Here is a 26,992-nt window from a genome sequence, read left to right as displayed (position 1 = left end):
CTTTTTTTTTTTTTTTTTTAAAGATTTATTTATTTATTAGAGTGAGAGCTCAAGCACAAGTGAGGGAAGGGGCAGAGGGAGAGAAACCCAAACAGACTCCCTGCTGAGCGTGGAGCCCTACGCAGGGCTTGATCTGAAGACCCTAAGATCATGATCTGAGCCAAAACTGAGAGTCAGATACTTAAGTGACTGTGCCTCCCAGGCGCCCCTATTCCAAATATTTAAATGGACATACTTACAGTAAAAAAGCAGACAAAGAGTTTAATTCTCTTTGAAGTGAAATATTTTCAGGACAGTGAGAAAAATGAGCCAAAATAAAAAATTTTTTTTTCCACAAGCAAAAACATATTCATTGTTTATCTGAAATTCACATTTAACTGGGAACCCTGTTTTTTAATTTCCTAAATCTGGTGATGTTAACCACACACACTGTCTAGCCTGGCTTCAAGAAACTTACCAAGCAAGAATCCTTTAAATTTAGCTTTGTCATTCCATTTAAAAAAAATAGTGCATACATTGCATTGTATAACCAAGAATCTAAATTGATAACGTCATTTAAAAAAATCAACTTATGGTTCTGCTATTCCAGTCAATCAAATGTTTAGATTTCTCATGTTTAGGTCTATTCTGTGGCCATACATAATTTCAATATAGACATAATCATACTGTAGAACTTGTCATATCCTATTTTTTCAATTAAATTGCATCATAAACATTTTCCACTTTGCTAAGTAGTTTTCATATTTTTAAACCTAATAGCTCAATGTTTTTTTAATTTATTTTTAATTTATTTTTAATTTTTTAAAATTAACATATATATTATTTGTTTCAGGGGTACAGGTCTGTGATTCATCAGTCTTACACAATTCACAGCACTCACCATAGCAGATAACTTCCCCAATGTCCATCACCAGCTACCCCATCCCTCCCACTCCCCTCCACTCCAGCAACCCTCAGTTTGTTTCCTGAGATTGAGTCTCTAATGGTTTGTCTCCCTCTCTGGTTTCATCTTGTTTCATTTTTCCCTCCCTTCCCCTATGATCCTCTGTCTTGTTTCTCAAATTCCACATATCAGTGAGATCATTTGATAATTGTCTTTCTCTGATTGACTTATTTCACTTAGCATAATATCCTCTAGTTCCATCCACATCATTGCAAATGGCAAGATTTCATTTTTTGATGGCTGCATGATATTCCATTATATATATACACCACATCTTCTTTATCCATTCATCTGTTGATGGACATCTAGGCTCTTTCCATAGTTTGGCTATGCACTTCTTTATTTTTAATGGCCTAGTCTTGCATTGTGGATGTACCAGCCTACCTAGGACCCTACTGTAGAATTCTCTACATATCAATGATGATGTTCATGATATCCCAATTTAAATTTTACAGACATCATTTTCCCATGTCTCAGTTGTCAAATTTTCTGCCTCTGCCCTTCTTCCCAAATGCAAATGGTCTTCCTCTTAACTTTTGTGTGCTTCTGATACTACCTGGAACCCCCACCCCCCCACCCTGCGCCGCCAACCCCATCTTGGAAGGATCTCAAAATCTAAATTTTCACCAAACCAAAATTTCAGTGTCAAATCTAGAATCTACATAAACAACTTGTTAACAAAGACAACAAAAAACACGCAGCAAAAATACTTTTTTTTGTAGTTAGATGGAAATCTTTTGTGTTCAGCACTGGTCTTTGTTGAAAGAGCAAACTTTCTTAAAATTACAGTTCATCTAAGGACGTTTTCCTGTTAATCAGGAAAAGATCATTATATTCTAAAAGATTTTAGGTGGCCTTGTTCAGTTGCTCTTTAATTATCTTGACAAAAGGCTGAATAGATCAGCTTAGTAAAAAGGCTGTATAAACCCTGTAGGCTGGCATAGCAGTAATATTTCTGATTTGATGACTGTGTAACTTTGTTGTTCATTTGGAAATTAATGTTACTATTATATTAATGTGCCTTTCTAGTGTTTTTTTTTTTTTTTAATATTATAGATTCTGATTTTGAAGTGCAAAAAAGCTCTTTCTTTACATGAGAATCCTAAAGGTCCTTCACATTGATTTTTCTCTGGTCTGTGTCTGCTTCACAGAGTCCGGCGCTGTGAATTTAACTGAGTGGACATCACTCGCAGTCCATCCAGAGCTGCCTGGTGAGTATTCTGCACACCGTGGTAGAGTTTCTACTTGTGGGGTTCTAGAACTTTCTACACAGTGAATCCCCCTTGATTTATACTGATGTACTATCTGAGATGCCTCTCAAAACTGATTCATAAACTCTTTCCTTCATGCAGTGGAGCATTAATGCCCTGGCATTTTCCAGATTCTGGTTCATTCATTCCACTTCACCCTTTACAAGATTTTCTACTTGCTGTCTATGGTAATACTGCCTGCATTTGGTGAGCAGTCAGGTATTATTTAAGTAACTGTTCTCTGCAGTTCTTTCTGCAGAGAAGTGCATGACTTGTGTTCAGTCCTATGTAAGTATTGTTTAAGAAGATTCCCACAGATGTGAAAAAAATCACAACTATGTTCATTGTCAGCTAGAATCTACTGTCCATTTTGTGGGAAACTACCTATGGAGATGACATAAATAGATTCTCCCAGTTGCCCCTCTAGAGTTCCATTTATAAATCTTTAAAGAAATTCTGAAATGGGAGCCAGAAATATCTTTATACGGCCGATTCTTTTTGTTTATAAACTATAACTTGCCAATGCTACATTCTAGAGCCGGGATTCTGGTGCATAGGAGAGATGGTTCTTTTCTGACCTCTTAATCAAATTCCTATTTTCTAATTGCTGTCCAAGGGAAATACTTGGAAAATATATATATATATATATATATATATATAGTTTCTTACTTCAACAGACGAGAAGTCATTTTATAGTGAACACATGAAAAAGATAGCCAACTTGACTGTTTATCCTGGTAGGTGAACTCCAGGTTCTGGGCATTTGAAGACAATGGTATTTTTTCCCCACCACATTGCAAGTCCTTTGGGACACTCTGTTAACTTCCAGTGGGGTCTGTGGCTGATTTTCTTCCAGCCTTTCTATGTGGGGAGAGAAGAATCACATTTCTCTAAGTGATCAGTATTTAATGGTGACACAAGAATATCAGGAAAGTAGATTTATTATTGAATGTCCCTACCTATTTTTAGTCAAGGGCACTGTTATTTTACTGCTTCCCATGGATGACTCATAAACCATGTCTTACTTAGCAGGCAAACCAGTGTTGGGGTAGGGGGTTGCTAAATAATTCTCCAGGGACTTTAAATTAGTGCAGACATGACATCTGCTTTTTAGCCTTTATTACATTTTTCTGGACTGCTCACTGTCTCTGCATAATAGTTGTTATTCTTAAGAAATAGATCATTTTCATCGGCGTATTATACATGAAGAATTATGTGCTTAGCAAAAATAAACACGTGATGCAAAAGTTTAAAAAAAAACAGACGTTGTTTGTTAAATATTTTAAGTTCCAAGAAGAAGTTTCTCTATATGAAGTGGTATAAATGCCATGTGCTTCATTTTACAAAGGCTCTGGATGGATTCACGTCCTAAAACAGCTACTATAGTATGTGGGCTCTTTTTCCATTCCCACCTCAAAATAGGATCTGATTGGAATCAGGGCCCCACATGTCACCAGGGGGGTGGTTATCCTTACCTTAGTTTTGCCCTCTTTCCAAAGAGAGAATTTCCCCTCTTCTTTCCCTCTGTCCTTTATTAAAAAATTTAAAAAGTTCAACTCTAGGAACATTTGGTTGTTGGGTATCTTGTATTAAGAGACAGTTTTTTTGTTTGTTTTTTGCATTGAATTGAAATCTTATTCTTTTATAATCTCTTCCCATGTTAAAAATTGGAAACATCTAGACCTGGGAGCTGGAACTCCTCTGGTTTTATCTTGAACACCTGCTTTATTTCTCCATGATTCCCATCGTGACTACCTTTCACTGTACATTAGTTCAGAACATTTGTTTTAGGCCTATTGCATGCACAGTAGGCATTCAGAATATGTTTTAATTCCTGTAATGGCACAAAGGTGAATATATTATTTATGTCTCATTCAACTTGGCTTTTTATCAGTGTAGGCATCAACTCCTAAAATAGAAAATACTTATATAGAGACCAAATGAACTACTTTTGGATTAATTACCCTCGCCATTGTATTTCTAGCTTCAGGGTGACTCTTGGTAAAGAGGAATTTATAAGTCTAGTCAAACCAACGGTGGTCTTCAAATTTTATGGAAAGAAAGAAAACAACCTTCAATACCTTCTTTCCTGCAGTATTGCAGTTTGGAAGATTTACCTAAATTTGGGGCTGCTTGCTTTCTGAATGATTTTAAATTGTTTTTATTAAATATTGATTACATACAGAATTTATAACATCAGGTATGAAGCTCACTAAACTTTAGTGTTGACTTCTTTTTCTTTTTACCTCTACTTTGGAGCCTTAGATGCTGTTCTAACTTCTCTCACATCTGGAGATATAGAGCTAGATATATAGTGACAACTACACACACACACACACACACACACACACACACACACACACAGCCAGCTGTTAGCATCTTTTTTTAGACCTAAGACCTGTGTTCTACCATTGCTGCAGTGCTCTTTAGAATCAAAGATGATTCTTATTACAATGTGGATAGTGCAGTTATTTTAAACTCTTAAGTATTATATATAGAAGCTCTTATTCCTGGTACAACAACAAGAATCTGGTTTCATGTTTTCCTAGAGCCCATTCATGCATGACAAGAGTCTTGGGCTGAGCTCCCCAGAAGCAGCCTCGAGATGAGGGATTTTTGTGCAAGTGTCTTATTAAGGCAGTGCTCCCAGGAGAAACAAGTGAGTTGGAGAGAGAGAGAGAGAGAAGAAGCAAGCAGGGGGATAATTCAAGCCAAGTCCCTGCCTCAGCCTTCATCCTGGAGGAAAGCTTTGGAGCATAATGGCTTCTGAGAACCTCTTCCTTCTGCCTCAGGGCAAGGGGTTGGGCTTTCCTATCTCTGCTTCAGCCTTAGGCTGTGGACTGTTGGGAGGGGGGCTGTGAACTTGGGAGCATTTTGCTTCTTTGCATCCTGCTACAAAGCAGCTCCAATAGGTTAAGGGATGTTCCTCTGAAGAAATTTGCAAGTGCCATCTCTCAGAAGCAAAGCACATATAAGCCAGGAGATTGGCACACAGGACAGTGAAAAGGGACCTAGTGGTATCTGGACAGGACCCTGGATTGTCTGCTCTCCCTAGCAGCATACTAGGTCATCTCTCACTCCTACAGACCCATTTTTCATCCCTTAGGCTTTCAACCATTTCCCGGGACAAGTCTTCTGCACTTTCAGAAGCACTTTATTTACTTATTTTTTAAGATTTTATTTATTTGTCAGAGAGAGAGAGAGAGAGATACAGAGCACAGGCAGGGGGAACGGCAGGCAGAGGGAGAGGGAAAAGCATACTACCTGCTGAGCAGGGAGCCTGAGAGGGGCTTGATCCCAGGACCCTGGGATCATGATCTGAGCTAAAGGCAGATGCTTAGCCGACTGAGCCCCCCCAGGCATTCCCAGAAGCACTTTAAATGCACTTTCTTCCCTAGAGAAGGTAATAAGCTAGTGCTTCAAATATCCAAGTCCTAAAGAGATTGCAGTGTGGAGAGATACCTAGGTAATTTTCGGTGAATAAAATTTCTACATATATTAGAGTCAAAAAAATAAAATCTGGAATTTCAAAGGCTTTCCTTAGATGAATGTCATCTTGAATAATGATTTTAGTGCCCTGAAAAAGGAGGCAAGGATATTGTATGATTGTATGATTGACAATTATTCTTGCTAGTGGCGTTTTTGAGCATACATACTAAGTCTGTTATTTTTCATTCTCTTTTAACCATCCTTTTTATTCCCTAATACTTGACCTTTGTCTTTAAGAGTATTTTCTTCCACAGACTTTTTAGGGGAATATAGATGTGTTTCCTTGGGCGCCTTCAATTCAGTAGAGCACAAAATTGCAATCCCATAGAAATTTCACGTGAGCAGCACATGCAATTCCAGTTTTTCTTGTAGCCTCATTAAAAAAGTAGAAAGGAGTAGGTTGTTATAGCAGCCTGAGCTGGAGGCTGGGAAGTCCAAGATCACAGTTGAAATTAATTTTAATCTATTTAGCCTAGCACATCCTAATTATTATTTTAACATTTAATTAATATAAACATTATTAATGAGATTTTACATTTCCTTCATCTGGTGTGTATTTTGTACTTAAATCTCAGTTCAGACCAACCATATTTCAAGCCCTCAAAAGCCACATTTGGCTAGTGACACTGTGCAACTTCAGAATGTTATAGCCTCCGGTAAGAGGCTTACTTCCTTTGAGATAAGACTTTGTTAGCACTCTGGAATCTCCCAGCTTGGTAACTGTTCATTAAAGACATGAGGCGGCACTGTTTTCCAAAGAAAGTGAGCTGATCTGTCTTGGAGGAGCCAGTACTATTTGCATTTGTTAACTTAATGCCCTGTAGTCACAGATGATGATTAAAATGATTGGGTTTGGGGACGCCTGGGTGGCTCAGTTGGTTAAGCATCTGACTCTTGATTTTGGCTCAGGTCATGATCTCAGGGTCTATGAGACAGCTCTGTGCTGGGCATGGAGCCTGCTTAAGATGATCTCTCTCTCTCTCTCCCCCTCTCTCTCTGCCTTCACCCCTCCCACCCCAATCTCTTTCTCTAAATAAAATGATTGGGTTTGGCAGCTGAGATGTCACTGATAACCTTCAAGAATGCAGAATCCTAGGGTCACTTTTTGGAGGAAAATGGATCATGAATGAAGGGTAATATATAGAAAGATTTCAAAGAGGGTAATGGGAAAGTGTGTGTATATGTATATAATGTGTGTTAGAAAGTTCTCAAAAAGTTTGGGTACTTGCATGTAAACTGATGAGGCTGGAGTACTAAATATACAATAAGAAAGGCAGGTCATGGCTAGATTGATACCAAGTTAAAAACACTGGATTTTCTAATGCATGGAGTAAGGTATCCTCATGATCCAGTTTATATGCTGGGGTCTGTTTTAATTATTTATCACTGTATAAGAAATCACTTCAGAATATAGTGGCTTGAAACAACAGTGGTCTCTCTTTCACCTCTCACTTCTTCTGTGGGTCCGGGGTTTGGGTAGAGTTCCATTGTGCCCTTCTGGCTTGGGGTCACTCTAGTGGTTGCATTCTGTTGGCTTCTGAAGCTGAAAGAGCAAGAGGCTGGAGCAGCTGATGGCTGACTTGCCCCCCTCTCTCTCTCAACATAGACTCAGGATTTCTTCCTGGGCAACTGTGGGCCTCCTCACAGCATGGTGGCTTCCGGGCATCCCGACTGCTTACATGGGCTCCAGTGTGATGGTTCCAGCAGTCGAGGTGGCAGCAGCATTACTTTATGACTTGACCATGGAAGTCTTGTTGCATTATTTCCATCAAATTATTTGGTTATAGGTGAATCAGAAACCTGCCCAGTTTTAAGGGAAGGAGATTTAAAGCCAACCTCTCAGTGGAAGGAGTGTTAAAGTCACATTGTGTGAAAACAACGTTGGAGATACCATCTACCACAGGCACCCTCTCCAGTGTCACTGCTAGACCCATCTTGGCCCCTTTGGATGCTCTGGGAATGGTCTAGCATGAACAGACCATTCCTTTCTGGGCATACTTCTGCACAGTGGCTCTCTCTCCTTCCCTTTCCTGGTCAGCTGGACTGGGCTGCCCTAAGGAAAAATCTAAAGTCTTCTGCTTAGGCAATGAGTGGCCAACCCTGGCCTTCCATTCATTTTTCGTTATCTTCACTTAGTCTTTATTGTTAGAGGCATTCCAGGTGGTGGGCATACCCCAGCCTCAAATGTTTTCCTCCCTTTTCTGATTTGTGGGGGAATTGGAAGATGAAAGAGAAAAGAGCAAAAATGAAGGAAAAATTTTATAACCCTTTCTAACCCTTTACTCCTCTTACCACCCATGGATGTCCTCCTCAGAAGAGAGAATTCTCCACCTTGGCCAACAACAGGGGTTTTTCTCACCATCTTTCCATTTCTGGGATGGCTGTCTGTTGCCTATTTCTTGGTTCTTCATGGTCAACTGGGCTTCTTTTCACAAGGTGATTGGAAGGAGGGAAGATCGGTGTGGGGCCAACACCATGACTTTGGAAGATAACTTACTTACAGTTTCGGAGGTCAGCATTCTGGACTTCCTGGTTCTTCCTCGGTTTCATAGGAAGATCTCTGTTCCTTGCCACAGTCTCAAATTTATCTCAGCTGGGACCCTGAAACTAGGTACAATGAACTTTGACTTCTTTTCCCTCCTTCCTCTTCTGAAGTCATAACCTTCAACTAGAAAAGATTAAAATGCCAGCAGTGTAAGGGTTTAGAGGTGAAGTGTATTGAATTCTGCAACTTACTGTGAAATACATCTTTTAAAAAAGAGCTGATGGATGGATAAAAAGCCAGCTATTCAAAAAAGGTAGGTCGTGGGAATACAGTTGTTCACTGTAAAACAAAACAAAAAACAGCTTACAGCTTTTCTTTATTTTTTAAAATGTTAGAGTCAACTATACTTCAATAAAAATATGGTAGAGAAGAAAATATTAACCATAAAATTATAGTGGGATACATTTGACAAAAAAGGTCAGTTTTCTACTCTAGTAAGTGCTTAAGGTTTGTCCTGTTCTTCAAGCCCCCCCCCAAAAAAAGTTTTGATGCAAGCTTCTAAAAGTTTGTGGTATTAGCAAAGGTGTTTGTTCCAGCTGATTTCCCAAAATATTGGAAGAAACTAGAAAATGCCTAACAGTCCTAGACAAAAAATTTTAGCTCTTGCCCTTCCATTTCTCATTTTCTTTGGGCTTTTCACGTGTAGCTTGTGAGACGATCTGTTGAAGTCATTACGCTAATACAGTTGCTCCTGTGTCTCCTTTCCCAAGGGCCCGTGTGTGGTCGCAACACCAAAAACTTCTCCCCTCAGTGTTGCAGGGTCCCATTTTGAGTTGAGCATCTGAAATCTTTTCCAGGCCTGAAATACGGATTCCCCCCCTGCCAAATGGAAATATTTGCAAATGTTTCTATAAAAGGGAGGAGAAAAAAATAAATTCTAATGCTCTCTGCATTTTGCCATTTTTTTGTGACATTAACAACAAAATGGCAAAAGCCCAGTGGAAATGGTTGCATCTGAAAAGTCCTTACGTACTTTTCCGCAATGAAAAGAGGAGCAGGCATCCTGGCTGCTCCCCTCAGGTGGGAAAGGGCAACTGACTGAGGCCTGAGGACTAAAATAAACCCTCCCGGGAGAGGAACCAGCCTGTGACCTTGGGCTGTTAACCACCTCCCCGATCAGCTGCTTCCTTTCTTGCCATATTTTGTGGCCCCTGGGGGGAGTCCATGTCAGGAAGGCAGGAGGAGGGCAGTTGGAGGAGGACTTGGCGGCTCTGTTGGGGAGAGTGCTGACCCGTCCCGTTTAGCCAGAGGACGTGTGGCTTCACTGCGAGCCTTCAGGTTGCTGGGAGAAAAGCAGCAGGAAGCTCATGAGATGGTAGTGCTTTTTATACTCCTTGAGTAATAATACAGCGTTCTTGAATTTGAGGAGGTGCAGTACACCTTCTCATTGGAGATCTCTCAGAGGGTCTCTGTGGAACTGATGGGAAAATAGAAGTGAATCCCACATCCCTAAGCAATTAGAGGTTTACTTTAAAGCTGGATGATGCTCCTGGTGACTTTAATTTCTCACCTGGCTGGATGTCTTACGGTTTGGGAGTCAGAATGGGAGCTCTGAAGCCCAGGGCCTTGGTTTTCCCATCTGGGAAATGCAAGAGATGCTTCTGTAAGCTGTTCCTGAGAACGAGATGGTGCATACATGGGACCTGTCTTATACCCAGTATGTTCCTTCACGCTTTCCTTTCCCGTGGATGTTGCTGAGGCTCCAGACTACTTGCTACTTAACTGGCAGGCCTCCTTCTGCTCCCCTGTAGCCCCGTGCTCATTCTTCCATAAGAAAGTAAAGGCATAACCAGTCTGGAAAGGACCAGCCTTGAAGAGCTCCAGGTAGCATGTTGTCCTCACGTTAAGGACCTTCTCCTACCTAGGGTGCTCTGCCCTCTGGGACGCTACAAAGTGAGGTTTCTGTGGATTCCGGCCTGTGTACAGACGCTGCTCTTCAGTTAGGAAGACCATCTCTGTACTGACCATTTTCTTTTCGTGGTTTCACAGTATTTCTACTTCTTCCCTCCATCCGCGTTTGCCGGCACCACTGCCCATGCTGGTGCTCATTTCTGCCATCTTCGGCGGCTTCAGTCTTAAAGACCTGGGCTGCTTTGCCTGCCTTGTCTTTTCTTCTTCCTTCAGCTTTCTTTTTTTAATTGAAATGGCATTTGCATAACCAAAAGTAACCATTTTATTTTTTTGTTTGTTTTTTATGGTTTTAATTAATTTTTAGAGGGGCGAGAGGGAGAGAGCATCCTAAGCAGATTTCACACTCAGCGTGGAGCCCAGTGTGGGGCTTGATCTCACAACCCTGAGACTATGACCTGAGCCAAAACAAAGAGTTGGATGCTTAACTGACTGGGCCACCCAGGCTCCCTGTAACCACTTTAAAGGGAACAATCCAGTGTCATTTAGTGCATTCACAATCTTGTACAACTACCACTTTTCTCTAGTGCCAAAATATTTTCATCACCCCAAAGAAAATTTCACAGTTATTAAAGAGTTGCTCCCCACTTTCTCCTTCCCCAGCCCCTACCAACCACCAATCTACTTTCTGTCTCTGGATATTTCATATAAATGGAATGATACAATACAGGACCTTTTGTGTCTGGCTTTTTTTTTTTCCACTAGGCGCAATGTTTTTAAAATTCATCTATGTTATATTGCCTATGTCAGTACTCCATTCATTGTTACAGCTGAATAATAATGTCTGTTGTATGTATAGGCCCCAGTTGGTTCATGCACCCATTAATGGACATTTGGGCTGTTTCCATCTTTGGCTATTATAAATAGTGCTGCTTTGAACATGTGCATACATGTGTCCGAGTCCTTCTTTTCAGTTGCTTTGGGTATATACCCAAGAATGGAATTTCTGGGTCCTGTCGTAATTCTCTGTTTAACTTTTTGAAGAATTGCAACTCTCTTTTCCACAGTAGCTGCACCATTTTTCATTCCTACCAGCAATGCGCGAGAGTTCCAGTTTTTCCACGTGATTACCAACGATTACTTTTTTTCTTTTTATTATAGCCATCTTCATGGGTGTGAAATTGTACCACATGTGGTTTTGATTTGCATTCTCTGATAACTAATGATGTTGTGCATCTTTTCATGTGGCTGTTGGCCATTTGTATACCCTCTTCGGGGATATGTCTGTTCAATTCCTTGACCCATTTTTTAAGTGGTCGATTGCCTTTTGATAAAAGTTATTTATTCTGAATACTTGATCCGTATCAGGTACATGGCTCGCAGATACTTTCTCCCATTCTGTAGGTTGTCTTTTTACCTTCTTCATAATGTCTTCTGATGCACAAGATTTTTTTAATTTTGATGAAGTTGTATTAACTTTTTTGTTGTTGTTCTTTCTCTCATTGTCTTCTATAAGAATCCACTGCCAAACCCAAGGTTATGAAGGTTTACCCCTATGTTTTCTTCAAAGAGCTTTGTGGTTTAAGGCTATTATATCTATGTCATTGATCCATTTTCACTTAATTTTTTAAATATAATGTTAGGTCGGGGCGCCTGGGTGGCTCAGTCGTTAAGCGTCTGCCTTCGGCTCAGGTCATGATCCCAGGGTCCTGGGATCGAGCCCCGCATCGGGCTCCCTGCTCCGCGGGAAGCCTGCTTCTCCCTCTCCCACTCCCCCTGCTTTTGTTCCCTCTCTCGCTGTGTCTCTCTCTGTCAAATAAATAAATAAAATCTTTAAAAAAAAATAAAAAATAAAAATAAATATAATGTTAGGTCAGGGTCCAACTTCATTCTTCTGACATGTGGATATCTAGTTGTCCTAGCACCGCTTATTGAAGAAACAGTTCTTGGCATTCTTTATTTTTTTATTTTTTATTTTTAAAATTTTAATTTCAGTATAGTTAACATACAGTGTTATATTAGTTGCAGGTATACAGTAGTGATTCATCAAATCTCTGCAATAATCAGTGCTCATCATGATATGTGTACTCTTTTTTAAGAATTTCATTTATTTGAGAGGAGAGAGAGAGAACGTGTGACTGAGCGTGAGCGTGAGACTGGGGAGGGGCAGAGAGAGAGGGAGAAGCAGACTTCCCGGTGAGCAAGGAGCCCAATGCCAATGCTGACTGAGCCACCCAGGTGCCCCACAATAAATGAACTCTTAATCCCCATCCCCTATTTCACCTATCCTCCCAACCCCCACCCCTCTGGTAACTGTCCGTTTGTTCCCTGTAGTTAAGTGTCTGTTTTTTGGCTTGTCTCTTTTTTTCTTTGTTCATTTGTTTCTTAAATTCCACATGTGAGTGGAAATCCTATGGCATTCCTGACAGTCTGTTGACCATGATGTATGAGCCTATTTCTTGAGCCTCAGTTCTATCCTATTGTCCTATATGCCCATCCTTATTCCAGTGCCACATTGGTTGGATTTTCTGTGTCTTTGTAGTAAGTTTTGAAATCACGAAGTATGAGTCTTTCAACCTTGTTTTTTCCCCCCAATATTGTTTTGGTTATTTGGGGCTCATCCTCCTCTTTTATTATTTTGTCCTATAGTGATTCTTGAAGTGGGGTATTGGACCTCAGGACAAAGCAGCAACCCAGTGAATAGTCATGTACTCCCATGGGGGTTTATTACAGGCATGGTAGAACCCAAAGGCTTTTTTTGCTTAAGGTCATTCCCTAGGAACCGTGACAAGAGCTGCATTGGTGGTATTGAAAGCAAACCCAGGGCACAAGCTGTTGGGTTAAAGCTGCTCATTAGAATTCCAAGGCAGCCTTTTGGGGAAAAAAAAAAACAAATGCCCAGCCTCCTCTTTGCTATGATAACTAGATATTGTTTTCTAGTTTGTGCATATGTTCAGTTGTATTAGTCACGATCCTCAATTATATAAACTTTTTTTTTAAAAAACCCTCTCCTATAAAGGAGAGCTCTGACCTAGGCATCAAAATCAGAAAACAGTCAAAAGGTGGAAAGACAGAGCAGGGTGGGGAGGGGGGAGGGTGATTTTGCCAGGATCGGTTGCTGGGATGACTCACATTGGTTTCCAGTATGTTTGACCTCTGGTCCATTCCTTTGAGAATATGTAGGATTTTCCTTTTGGAAATAACTCTGATCTGTGAATCCTCAGCAACTGCTTTTTAAGCATTTCCAGATGGCCCTGAAAGTCCTCATCTAATAGAAGCTGAGAGATTGCTCCTGGGGGGGGCGGGAGAAAGCTGCTTTAACCCCTAGATACTCCGCAATGGGAAGGTAAGAGATACAGGCATGTGTTTTCTGCTTGACCCTCATTAGAGTAAGAGTTAGAAGCAGCTACATTGTGTGTTTATGTGTATACATGTATATGTATTAATGAACTCTCATTTAGAGCACTGAGTGAAAAACCCAAATAACTATCCAGGGACAAGTATTAGACAAATGAAACAAAGGTAGCAAGAAATGGATTTCGGATGAAAGATGCCGGGAGAGTGTTGGAGGTAACTTCCTTTTCCCAAAAAACACCTTTTGCAACAAATATGGATTCTTTGTGTTTAGAACGGTCTTTGAAGAAGCTTAAGGGAGGAATCATCAGAGTGATTATAAGCGGACAATACTGGAAAACTTCGTATTTTCCCCCTCACAGGCCGTATGTAGTCATAGTATAGTCCTCTAGAGCGGCCATAGAAAAATGTCACCAACTGGGTGGCTTAAACAACAGCAATTTATTTTCTCACCATTCTAGAGGCTAGAAGGTGTCATCAGGAGTGGTTTCTCATGAGACTTTTGTCCTTGGCTTGCAAATGCCACTCTCTTGTTTATCTTCACGTGGACTTGTCTCTGTACATGCACAGCCCTGGTGTCTGTGTGCCTAAATTTCCTCTTCTTTAGAAGGGCACCAGCCGGATTGGATTAGTGCTTACCCTAATGACCTCATTCTAATTTAATCACCTCTTTAAAGGCCCTGTCTCCAAATACAATCACATTCTTAGGTAGCTGGGAGTTGAAGCTTCACCATAAGAATTTTTGAGGAGACACAGTTCAGCCCATGTCAGGCAGCGTTAGGTATGTTGAGGAAGGCATAGATGAAGTAGGACATTAGAACCAGGAAAGTAGATAAAAGCTCAGGGCCATGAGGGAAGCTGTTTCCCTAGTGATCAATGTGTCGCTTAGCTTTTGCTGTATAACAGACTATCTCTAGCCCCCCTCCCCACCCCCCCCCACCCCCCCGCTCCTGGTCAGTATAGTGGCTTAAACCATGACCATTTATTTAGCTCACAATTCAGTGCGTTGGCAATGTGGACTGGCCTTGGCTGGGAAGTTCTCCTGCTCTTTGTTGGGTTCACTTGAGTATCTGTGGTCAGCCACTGGATATATTGAGGACTGGCTGGTCTAGGATGGCCCCAGCTGGAATGGCTCATTTCTCCTCCTCTTGTCTCTTGACTTCTAGCAGGCTGGCTTGGGCATGTTCACATGGCAGGAGCCAAGTACAGGGAAGGCGAGAGCAAGGGGGAGAGAGTGAGTGTGTGAAAAGCACACCCATCATTTCTGCCACATTCTGTTCACCAAGGCAAGTCACAGGCTAGCCCAGATTCAAGAGGTGGGGAAGTGTAGACCCTCTCAGGTAAATGGCTTTGAGATGAGGATTACTTGACTGTCAAAGTTCTGTGGCCCATTTTCTTTTATACTCGTAATAGACTTTGCTTATACTCATGGATCAGAAAATAACATTCTGGGAAGGAATTGCAAGTGCATTTATTTATGAGTGGTGGTGGTTCTTTGTTCCCAAATTGGGATGAATAATTTAATGAGAACATTTATGTCAACCACGGGTGTCATTCTTGCATGGCTTGGTCTAGACAAATCACTGGGACAGATCCTAGTTGGGAGAATGCTAAGGGAGAGCTCAGTTTTCTTCCCTTATGCTACTTAGAATACTAAATACCCCAGAAATAAGATCATCTAGTGGAAACCTTCAGCTCTTACTGATGGCGATAGGCCTCATAAAGCTGAGGCAGGAGAAACAGGATCTCTGAGGTCTTCTCTAGGGAAGATATTGAGCAAATTCAATTCTGACACCTTATATGGTAGAATATGCCTCATAACCCTCTTAGAAGAGAATTACCTCCTTCTCACCAGATTTACTAGTCGTACCTACATGGGGGTCCGTTAAGGGAATCTGTCCTCGGAGTGCCTGGGTGGCTCAGTCAGTAAGCTTCTGCCTTCGGCTCAGGTCTTGATCCCAGGGTCCTGGGATCGAGCCCCTCATCGGGCTCCCTGCTCCGTGGGAAGCCTGCTTCTCCCTCCCCCACTCCCCCTGCTTGTGTTCCCTCTCTCGCTGTGTCTCTCTCTGTCAAAAAAATAAATAAAAAATATTTACAAATATTATTTAAAAGGAATCTGTCCTCTAATTAGTTCAGTATCTTATATTCAAACAAACAAACAAACAAAAAAACAAGACAAAATGCTGTGTATAGCAGCTGTTCCTTAGCCCCATGTTGGATGACTCCAGTACACTGAATTTCCGTAAAGACTGAGAAGAACATACAAGCATCTTTTGGAGCAGAGAAAGGCAACTGGTGTGTAGAGTCTGAAAATTCCAGTATTAAAGTTGTGTATCTGGAAAGCAACAATAAACATTTTTAGTGCATTTCCGTAGAAGAATCATTTGGCAGATTCTTAGAAAGTTATACATACACTTACACTATGACTCCAGCAATTTCCCTCCTAAGTTTTCTTTCCAAAGGAACGAAAACACTTGTCAATGAATGTTCATAGCAGCTTTTGTCATAATAGCAAAAATTGGAAACAACCAAATATCCACCAACAGGTGATGGATAAACAAATTATGATGTGTGCGTGCAATGGAATACTGGTTAGCAGTGAAAAAGGAACAAATTACTGGTACAGACGACAACTGGGGTGAACCTCAAAAACACCCTGTTGAGTGAAAGTAAATGATACATAAAAAGGTACATGTGGTGTTATTTATAGGATGTTCTAGAACAGGCAAATCTAATCTGTAGTGACAGAAAGCAGATCAGTGTTAGCTTGTGGCCAGTGTGTGTAGAGGGTAGGGTGTGGGGATGAGGATGGCATGGGGGCCTGAGGAACTTTTGGGTTGATGGAAAAGCTTCCAGTATCTTGGTTGTGGTACTAGTTACATGGGTGCATTTTATTTTATATAACCTATACCTCAATAGATTTTGCTCTTTTGGACACATTGCTCATAAAATAGACATACATTAGGGCAATGTAAGATTTTTAGGATCACCAAGAGGGAACATAGATTTGAAAAGATTAAAGGTGTCTAGACACTTTCTAGAAGCTACCATTAGATGAAGCTTATTTGTTAGACCTATTTGTCTCTAAATTGTCCATTGTTGGAAACCATGGGCAAGAACAAGCAAGTAAATGTTTATAGTGTCTCATCATATTGTAGACCTGGCTCAAGTGGCTAAGCCAACATCTTTTTAATTAAAACCAAATTTGGAAAATTCTGTAACAGAATTGGGGGCACGTCACTTCTATAGCTGAATTATGGGAGTGACAGCTGGGTAAAATTAACAGACCATTTTCAATATTTGATGCAGTGCAAAGGAGAGTAAAGATCAAGTTTATGGTTCATAGATCATATATTCACATCAGTCAAATCCTGTTCTTTGAAAACCGGAGTTTTTAAAAGTGGGTAAATGTTTCGTGTATACTGTCCTGGAGGGGACAAAAGTAAATAACAGGGGAAAAAGAGTCCCTTAAAATTATGTGAAAGTGTCCAATCCAGTCATGCAGAACCTGCTGCTAAGAGCCTCTTTTGGTCTGTTTGCTCTCTGATTGTTTAAAAGATAGAGCTGTGAGAAAAATGTTTGTCATATGTTTATTTAGATTCAGTACTTGGATGTAACCTAGTAAGAGCAACTTTTTTCCTTTTAGCATCAAAGGGTTTATTAATTCGCAGATGTCATTCATGCCCCAGAGTGCTAGAGACAGTGATTTATGTTGTCAAACACTGGTGATGCTAAAATGAAAGCAGATTTTGTTTTGCTTCTTAGCCAAATTACAGTCTGCTCGGAGTGACTAAAATATATCTCATTTTAGTTTTGTTTGGGTAATTCAGAAATGAGTTTCAGATTTTATCTCTTTAATGTTTTAATATTGAATGATAATGATGCTGACTCAGAGAAACTTTATAGTTTCTTCATTAGGGTTTTCTAAATGGTCATTTTTTTTTTTTTCGTATTTTGTGTCTGACTTACTCATTCAGCAGATATTTATCTAGTGTCTGCAGTGTGCCAGCCCTGAGCACTTGGAAGAAAGCAGTGAGACCTGTCCCTCATCTTATAGAGGGTGGTTTTCTAGTAGAGGGAAGTAGATAATAAGGAAGTAAACAAATGGAAGGACAAGAGAATTTTGTATAGTTATAAGCATTAAGAAAATAAAATGAGATTGAATGGTAGAGGCTGACTAGGGTGGGGTAGATGATTCAATTGGATTTATAGATGAGGATTCATGTGGGTCTATGATACGAAGTTTACTGATACAGAAAAGACTAGAGAAAAAATACAGATTTTATTTTGAAAAATCAAGTGTTCTGCTTTACACTTTAATATGCTTTGTATTTGGGTAGAAATGTCAAATAAGTCATCCGATATAGAGTCTGGAGCACTTGGATGTATGAGGGCTAGAGATGGAAAGGTGAGCAATGGACAGAAATTTAGAGCATCAGGAATCTATGAGATCACCTAGGAAGAGAGCATATAGAGAGAAGAGCCCTGGGTCACCGACATGTGTGAAGGTTAATAAGCAAAGCAAAAGAGGTCGTGATTGAGGACTAATGGCTGGTGAAAGCAAGAATAAGTAGGAGGGTATGGAATTGCCATCACCAGAAGAGACTGTTTCAAGGAGAGAGTGGTTAATCGGGTCAAAGCTGGTGAGAGATGGTTGATGGGGACAGAAAGCTGACCATTGAATTTCTCAATAGGGAGGTCACTGAGGATGTTGACAGGAGGGGAGAATTCTCAGTGGAGTGGTCCGAGGAGAGAGAGAGAGAGGTGAGGAACTGAAGTCTGTTTATGTTGACACATTTAGGAAGTTGGGTTTGAGTCAACATCATTGAAAAGGGGCACAGGGAGGGGAGACTCGAGGTTTTGAGGAGAGCGTAGAAGAGAGAAGTAGAAGAGTAAACATACTAAAGAGGGACTATTGGACAATCTTGGGGTGTTCATTTCAGAGTCGTGGTCTTCAGTTGAAAGTGAAGTGAACTTCAGTCTGGCTGTGGGGTTTTCTCCAGCCTCGTTCACCTCCGTGACCACAGCTGCTTAGCAGACAGAGAAGGAGCTGTAGCCATGTTGGGAAACTGGCCAAGGGGGTATGAGGGAGGGAGAAGCTGGAGGTGGAGGGAGGAGGAAGAGTGGTTGTCAGGTGTGATGGGCAGTGGGTTTGGAATGGCTAAGAGGGGAGGGAGGCCTGAGGGCTGTGATAGGTAACAAAAAAGTGATACAGTCCTTGAGTCACAGGTCTCCGTGAGATTGGGAATTGTTGGGCTTGGGAGTTCTAACCATAGAGAAGATATTGGGCAGGGAAGGGATGCTTGCCCAAGGTTTTTAAAGGCATAATTTCAGGGTGAAGCAAAGGCCCATGAGCATGTGTGACTGAAGTTGGGTGGACGAACATACCATTGGAGGTTAACAAATCAAGCATCTTCTGTTAGGCCATGAATGTTCAATTATATTGATCCCAGTTTTATAGAAAAGTACATAATTGTGTCCAAGACCCCCCGCCCCTTGACTGCAAATGATGTAAAGGTACTCTATATAGACCACACTTCTTCTCCCGTTAGTGGAAAATGTGGCTTCCGACAGCCCACAAACTAGACGTGTCATAGCCTCAGGCATCCAGAAAGACAAAGCACTTTTCAATCCTGTTTTCAAAAATCCCTGGGAAGGGTGCCTGGGTGGCTCAGATGGTTAAGCGTCTGCCTTCGGCTCAGGTCGTGATCCCACGGTTCTGGGATCGAGTCCCGCATCAGGCTCCCTGCTCGGCAGGGAGCCTGCTTCTCCCTCTGCCTCTCTCTCTCTCTGTCTCTTATGAATAAATAAATAAAATCTTAAAAAAAAAAAAAATTCCCTGGGAAGACGATGAATGGCCTAACACTGATCCCGAGGCTTTTGCAGAACCAGCCATCGGTGGCTGGCCAAATTCCCAGCTGTAGAGGCCGGTTGGTGGGCGGATAATCCCATAAATGCCTCCTACAAACACCAGTTGTTTTACATCGTTCGGTGGGGAAGAAAGGCTCAGGCTAGACACACTTCATGGACAAACTCTTATTGAAGAATGAATATAATTTAGGTCCCACAGTCACTGTTGTTGGCATTTCACGAGGAGTCTGGATCTTGTTATTAACTTACCTTTCCAGTTTAGTTCAGCAGGAAACATAGCAGGCTGTAATTGCCTTTATCTATTCTAGGCCTGGGGCGCCTAAGGGGCTCAGTCCTTAAGTGTCTGCCTTTCGCTCAGGTCATGATCCCAGGGTCCTGGGATCGAGCCCCGCATTGGGCTCCCTGCTCAGCAGGAAGCCTGCTTCTCCCTCTCCCACCCCCCCTGCTTGTGTTCCTGCTCTCACTGTGTCTCTCTCTGTCAAAAAAAAAAAAAAAAAAAAAAAATCTTATCTATTCCAGGCCAGATCTCTCCGATGCCTTGCTTTGTCTGTTACTTCTTTAGTCATAAAATCTCTTTATTGAAGTATAACTAACATACAATTAGGAAAGCGCACAAATCTAGGTGTACAACTCATTTTTTTTTTTTTTTTTTTTAAGATTATTTTAGAGAAAGCATGAGTGGGAGGGGCAGAGGGAGAGGGAGAGTCTGGAGCAGACCCTGCACTGAGCGTGGAGCCCGACGCAGGGCTGGACCTCACAACCCCGAAATCAGGACCTGGGCCAAAACCAAGAGTGGGTTGCTTAACTGACTGCACCATCCAGACGCCCCAATTCGTTGGATTTGAATAAAGTGAATGCACCCAGGTAACCTACTGCAGAAATAAGATACTCCAATATCCTAGGAGCCCCCCCCCCCGCCTTCATGACCTCTCCCAGTCACTATCCCTTCCCAAAGAGTAACATCTTTCCTGACTTCTTACACGACAGATTAATTTTGTCTCTTGATGTCTTGATGTTTGCACGAGAGAACCTAGTTATCTGAGCAGGTATGCTAGAAAAAACTAAATGTTTAAATGACCTCCCTTCCAAGGCCGAAAATTCTTGCTGCTCCTCCCCTCCCTTTCCCACAGCAAGAAAGAATAACCTTCTAGCATAAAGCCATTACCCTCAAAGTCTGTTGGTAATTATGTAATGATATAAATTGATAGGACACAGGGTTCCTTTTGTAGTATCCAGGCTTTTTCCTTTTGGTTTTGCTTTTGGTTTAATTTTTTTTTTTTTTCAAATATGAACCTCGGGAACATTTTTTACGAGACTCCTGCAGGGAACAACCTATTTAGACCAAGGCTAATTGGACAAGGCAGTGTTTAATCTTTCATTTTGTGTGTCCGTAATGGAGACGGCTCTTCTGATAAGGATAGCAGATGCTGACTTAAGTGCTCTTCTGTTCTTCTGCAACAGAGCAGAGCTGGGAGATGGCAGGCGCCAAGGCAGGGCTTTCCTGGACTCATTTTGAATTGATGGGAGAGGCACTTAGTCCAGACAAGCAGGAGCATTCTCCAGGAGTTTCTATGGAAACCAGCAATGTCTGATGAGATCAACTGCTGAATGCGGTTTCCTCCAAAGGTGGCTTAGGTGATATGATTTTGGATAAAACTTGGCCCGGAAGAAACAATAAGTTCTTTCATGGGAAAGGACAACTGAGATACTTTTATTTACCCACCAGCGTACAGATTCCTCTGGTAATGTATTACCCCCCATATGCCGTCATGATACCTACGTGATCATTTTGCCTCTAGTTACTACCCTAAATAAACACTTGCTGATATTATTAGTGTGTCACAAATATACAGATTATGGAACAATGGGTCAGTCTCCCACAGGTCTTGAGAGAATAGATGAAAAAAGACAAAATAAGAACTTTAAAACATGGTCTTTTCTGTCTTCTATACTTTATTTTTCCTCACTTTTCTTCACTGTGTTTTATTTATTGGAGTATAATTTATGCACTGGGAGATGTCTGTCTTTGTTCATGACTTTATATGGTATATACACCCGCAGATCAAGATGCGTGTGTGTATTTGAATGACCTGTATGTACACGTGTACATACACACACAACCCATAGCCTTTATTGCCTCTGTGTGTTTTGGGATCATTTTCTCATATTTCTAACCTGGGCCACCGTGTGTAGCTGCCCCTGTTGTGCAGTAAACAACCTACAAAACCATTTGGGGCAGCCTAATTTCTAAGCCCTAATTTCTAAGAGATGCTTAGTGGATTTTCACTAAATTTAGCAGAGTTCATTTAACCAGAGCGGGTTTGCCCACCCATCTTGCCATTTGGGGTTAATAAGGGTTTCCCCTAATTCAGATCAGCTGCTTTTGCTAGCCACGCATTCATCTACTTATCAAGTGCTTTTTGAGCCCTGACAGTCTACAAAGCATTCTGCCAGATATTATCTATAAACATAAGTCAGACAGAGACTATGCCTTCCTACAGCTTCTAGACTACAGTAGAAGTTAAGCAATGCAAATAAGCAATGACAGATCAGGACAGGATGTTCTAAACTATGTAAAGAAGGTCAAGCCAAGCCCACCAAGCATTTATTTGTTCTAGACCTTGAAGACAGAAGCGTTTGAACAGAGGGAGGTCGTGGAGTCAGGTAAGGATGATTAGGATATAGGACAAAGAAGGCTTCTTTGGGCTACAGCATATGATAAGGAAAGGGAAGTAATGGGAGAAAAGGAAGGTGAAAAGGGTCTTGACTAAAATAAGAAGGAACTGGAATATAGTGCTAGGAGTTTGGATTTTTCCTGGAGAAATTTGTCACTCGTGGTATTGTTAAGGGGCCAGGAGCATCATGCTGAATCTGGTGCCTCCACTGGTTTACATGCCTCAGAATCTTTGGGGTAAACCTCAACAATCTGGGTTTCTTCACAAGCCTTCCAGGGGGTCCTTACGCACACTCAGGTTTGAGAAGCACCACACCACACCCATAGCTCCTGAGATCACAGACCCATAGTGTTGCCAAAATTTGCTCAACAGAAGAGGAATTCCAAGTGGTGTTAATAATTGTTTTGTGCAGAAGTGAAACGCTGAATTGAACAAGTGAGATGCTTTTCTTTACCATGGGATTCCCAGAACCCAAGGTATTTTAATGTAAATTGCGCATCTCCCCAGGGGAGTTATGGTATGTAGTGTTTTGCAAATTGTTTTTCCATGGAATCCTTTTCTTCTCTTTTTTAGCTTTTTTTTCTTTTTTTTCTTTTTTTTTAATAAGAACTGGTGGGGGCATTAGTATTGCTCCTTACACTCTTGGGGACCTACTGCGGTGTGCAATGATGAGCCAAAGAAAGTTTATCATCAGGAAAGGAATGGAATAACCTGAAGGGAGCAAGATTCTGTGAAAAACCACGTAGAAGTCTATTGTGGGTTCAGACAGTTGGGTTGGTTGGGGGGCTGGAAGCAGGGGCTGGGGGTTTGGGAAGAAGGAAATGATGAGCTTGCCCTGCCATGAGGAGGCTCCTGGAGTGGTCCAGGTGGGAGCTAGCACTGGAATCATGGCGGTGTGGGGTTGGGCAGGGCGGGGAGGTAGTCCGGATGTTGCAGGATGGATGGACTTAGTCTGTGATACAGCACCAGCCTATACTGTTTTCACATTCAACTCTGGAGATGTTCTGCTGTTACTTCACCACAAGCAAAAGCCCTGATGGCCCATAGAGGTGGTTTCAGAAAATGGATGTACTTGTGGATTGACAGCCTGAGGGACTGCCCGGTTGGTGAATACAGGCTGCTGGGCTTGCGCTGTGGAGGATGTCGTCCGTTCCTGTGTAGGCATAGTTGTCCTTCAGCCCAGAGCCCGAGAGCTGGGAAGCAGCCCAGCCTTCGATTTCCAAATCTGGTCTTAACCATTCCAGGCCTTTCGACAATGACACTGTCTCCCGGCAACACCGCATTTCTGGGTGGCTGCTCCCACAATACCTGTCTCTGTGATTTTCCTGGGGCATAAAAGGAAAATGCAATTGTTGGCAGTTCCTCGTGACTGAGGAGGCTCTTGGTGCCGTTTTCCTTGCTATAATGGTGGTGCTCAAAGACAGGTCATATTTGAGGGACTTCCTGACTTACCTCAATAAGTGCCCTCCTGGTGCCTCTGGATTAACAACTGGGTCATCTGTTGAATTATTCGGTAGGGAGAGTGGAACGTTTAAATTTCATTTTTCATAAGAGTAATATATCCATATGTAAAAAAATAAAACAGTGAAGAAAGACAAAATAGATCGATTCCTCCACCACCACCCCCCAGTGCTTTGCAAGCAATCACTGGAACCATCTGTTTTTAAATCTTATGTTGGTTATAGCTATAACCTAAATTATATTCTCATCCTCCAGCATTTAGTCACTTTTGAACATTAGCTGTTGACTTAATAAGTAAGGATTTAACTCTTATAAATGACAACCTTGATTTTTTTTTTTTTTTAATAGTTACATTACTGCGTGTCTTCCTTCTGCTACTGGCCTGTGTTAGTTTATATAGCATTCTTGAACCTCTCTTTCTTTTTCCTCCACCTTTTGAAAGTCTCTTGACTTGCCCACCAGGTAAGGTGGTGGTGTTTGATTCCACTATCTTTTTCCTGGAACTTTCTGTCATTTCCACTTGTCTGAATAGTCCTCTTACTTTTATATTGTCAAATATTAGAGCATTTCCTTTGTTCTTTTTTCACACCTTAGATCATGATCATTTTCCCATGCCATTATATCTTCACTACAAACTTGATTTTAATGGAGGCATAGTATGGAGTGTTAAGTATGTCTCTTTATTTCCTTAACCATGTTGTTTCCCTTCTGCCCACTTTTCTCTTCCCTTCTCTCTGCTTTACCAGTTCGTTATAAATAACTTTGGATCTTCAGCCTTTTAGCATTTGCTTTTAATGCAACCATTTTTGAGTCTTCTGTGCTATGTCTAAGCTTGATTTCTTCCTCTTAGCCTCTGCTTCAGCCAACCCCAAACCATGCCTACTGCAACCCTGTCCCGCCGTATTCTGGGCTGCACCTTTCCCTGCTCTAATCTCAGCACACTTTTGCCTTCTTTTTTGTCTCTACCTTCTAATCCTGCTTAATCTGGACACTTTCTCCTCGTTGGTTATCAGTCCGTGGTGTTCTTTATTCCTTTGCTTTCACTGGGGGTGGGGGGCGCTTGGGAGAATCTCTGGGGGAAAGGAGAAAGGGAGGGAGGGGAGACAAACACATGAGTTCAGTCCAACAGCCCTAGCCACTTGTGTTATACTTTTCTTGTCTGCTCTGATGGCCTGTGGCTTGCACCAGAACTTTGTTACCGTGTTTCCCCTTGGTAGCGAAGAATTGAATTATTTGAGTCACAGAAATCTTATTACACCCATTGAATCAGTTACATTTCTTCCTCCATATCCTTTCTTTTCTTAAGGTTATGGCATTGAAAGTTAATACCAGTGGAAGAACTGTTTAGGCATAGTTTTCTTTGAAATAGAAGCAAAATAGTAAATGAAAAGTAAGTAGGAAAAATTTGCAGGGGAATTAGTTTTATTTGACTACAAAAGAACTATTCACTTGAATGGGGAAGGCTTCTCTGATTTCTTTGATATAAGTAAAAATTTTATGGGTGGGGTAAATACTGTTCCCTCTCTTCCCCCTTCCCGGTTTCTCTTGCCCATTCGTACATCTCCTTTGTGTTTCTTGGTGTCTGAGAAGCAGGGATTGGTGAATCAGTCTGTCAATCATTCTCTTATTTCTTTCGTGGCATAATGCCAACAGCATGCATACGTGTACATGAGTGCACACGCACACATGCGTCCTCAAAACTCCATAAGAAGAACCAGTAAGCCAAAAGCAGAATGGGAAACAAAATTGGTCAAGCATAAAAGAAATGGAAATGAAAGAACTGTGATTAGTACTGACCAACCCTGAATAAGATTGTCCAGTTCAAGATAGTTGTGTGTTGAATCAGCTGATACATTCAATGACTATATACCCAGGGTACCAAAGGAAATGGGAGGCTTTAAGCCAAGGGCGTAACCTGAAGAGGCCAAAATGAGGACAGCTCCTTCCCTAGAGAGCAAATCTTAGTAGGAGCCAGGCAGGGAGGAATTTTGACAAAATCCTCAAAATCAGAGCTGAGGCATGATGAGACTATCAGACATTTTACCCATTTCCCATGGCCACGATAATGCTGCATAATCATCACCCTGGAACCTCGGTTTACAACAATAATGAATTTATTAACTTGTTATTAATAACAATAAATTGCTTTTGGTCACAAATTCATGGCCAGCTGGGCATTTTAGCTAGTTTGAGCTCGGCACCTTTGGGCTTTCTCTTGCCTTTGTGGTCAGCTTGTGGGTCAGTTAGGGGCTGGCTAATCTTATATGACTTCAGTTGGGATGCCTTACCTCTGTTTAGTATGGTCTCTCATGCTCTGTCTGGTTAGCCTGGCCTCATTCCTTGTGGCTGAGCGAGGTTCCAGGAGAAGCAGCAAAAGCATGCAAGGCCTCTTGAAGGGCTAGACTCAGAGTCAGCACGTCATTTCTGCTTCATTCTGTTGGCCAGAACAAGTCCCAAGTCCAGCTTCAGAGCCAGAATTCAGAGAGTTCTGAGCTACAGGAATAATGGAAAAGGATACAGACTGTTAATTTAAGGCATCAAAGCAGTCTGCCTCAGGCTCTTCTACCAAATATTGTGCCTGGGGGACTGGACAGTTATCTGGTCAGACTCCTGGGTCTTGGAGATTGACCGGGGCTCATAGGTTGGAGAAAGGTCAGAGAATAAAACAAATAGTCATTATGAAGAGATCTGCTTTTAAGGAGAGAAATTAGGCTGGAGCTCTCTCCAGGCTCTTCCTTGGGGGCTAGGGACAGCTTCTCTTAGGGGCAGATGAAAACAAAGGGATGGCTCCATGGGTTCCTTGACAAGCTTGCCTCGGACAATAAATCATTTGAACCTTAAGGAGGTTCATTCCATCTGGGGGAGTCTAATCCAAGGTGAACAGTGGCTGGATCTTCTTCAGTCCGACATTTTCTGGTGTTTTAGAAATGTTAAGGGAAGGGGACTTGAATGCTCATAGTGCATAGATGAGACTCCCATCCATGTTCTCCTCTGAGGTTGTGCAGTTTAGCTGGGGCTTTTATAGACTTGGGGGTGCTCCGTTCCCATATTCTACATAACTGGGGGAATTAAGAGTACAGGTTCTCCAAGTGTGGTCCTTAGACCAGCAGCATCCTGTGTTTTACCTGTCTTCTGTTTTCTGTGGCAACCCTAAAAAGAGGCCTAGAAAAATTGTAGGGGGTTCAAAGAACAACAATCAAGATCATTAGCAGGATGGAAATTCTAGAAAGAAAAGGTTAAAGAAATCAAGTTGGTGAGCCCAGAGAGCAGGACACTGGTGGGATTATGAATTTGGAGGATTTTACTTAAAGGGAATGCTGCTGAGCTGTTCTATACGGCTGCTCAAATTAACCCAGAAGAAATTTCTAGAAAGAGGCAGGACTTCCTGTCAATGAATGACTGCAGTGGGGGTTCCTCAGTGATTTTGTGATTCTCAGTGGTAGTCAGATGCATTTGGAAATTTCACATGATTGTGATGCAGCCTCTGACCTGTGTTTGTGAAGGAGCAGTTTAGAGAAGCATTTGCCAACAGGGGACTGGAGCATGTTACCTCTCA

At 41.7% G+C, this 26,992-nt stretch overlaps 1 protein-coding gene across 7 annotated transcripts in view; it reads left to right on the top strand.

Moving 5' to 3' along the window:
* Positions 1-26,992, top strand: part of PLCB4 (phospholipase C beta 4) — a 407,599-nt gene that overhangs the window by 156,810 nt on the left and 223,797 nt on the right. For all 7 annotated transcript variants that reach the window (XM_078056950.1, XM_078056949.1, XM_078056943.1 and 4 more), the window contains one exon: positions 2,095-2,154. The gene's annotated coding sequence lies outside the window, so the exon portion shown is untranslated. The remainder of the gene's footprint in view (positions 1-2,094; positions 2,155-26,992) is intronic.

This window comes from Halichoerus grypus, chromosome 10 (genome assembly GCF_964656455.1).
Source record: "Halichoerus grypus chromosome 10, mHalGry1.hap1.1, whole genome shotgun sequence".
NCBI classification, from domain to species: Eukaryota; Metazoa; Chordata; class Mammalia; order Carnivora; family Phocidae; genus Halichoerus; species Halichoerus grypus.
The sequence above is the reverse complement of the archived record's forward strand: the minus strand, read 5'-3'. Positions and strand labels throughout refer to the sequence as shown.